The following is a 394-nucleotide window of genomic DNA, read 5'->3' as shown; positions in this document are numbered from 1 at the left end:
AATCGCAGCCGTTTTAGCCCGGGTTGGGAGCCGGTTTAGCCCGGTTTTTAGCGCTGCTCTGGCCCGGGTTTTGCGAGTCTCAAGTTCAACGGCAGCGGGAGGGGGGAGCGGCCCCGGCGCGGCTCCTTCCCGGCGCTTTACGAGGGTGTCGGGCCCTCCCCGCCTTTGCTGGGGCCGCCGCGGGCGTTTACAGCCCTGCCCCGGCTGCGCCCCCTCCCCTGCCGGCTGCGCCCCCTCCCCTGCCCGGCCTGCGCCCCCTCCCCTGCCCGGCCTGCGCCCCCTCCCCTGCCGGCTGCGCCCCCTCCCCTGCCCGGCCTGCGCCCCCTCCCCTGCCCGGCCTGCGCCCCCTCCCCTGCCGGCTGCGCCCCCTCCAAAAAATAATAAAGTTTATAAA

This window comes from Passer montanus, unplaced genomic scaffold (genome assembly GCF_014805655.1).
Source record: "Passer montanus isolate IOZ18808 unplaced genomic scaffold, ASM1480565v1 scaffold179, whole genome shotgun sequence".
NCBI classification, from domain to species: Eukaryota; Metazoa; Chordata; class Aves; order Passeriformes; family Passeridae; genus Passer; species Passer montanus.
The sequence above is the reverse complement of the archived record's forward strand: the minus strand, read 5'-3'. Positions refer to the sequence as shown.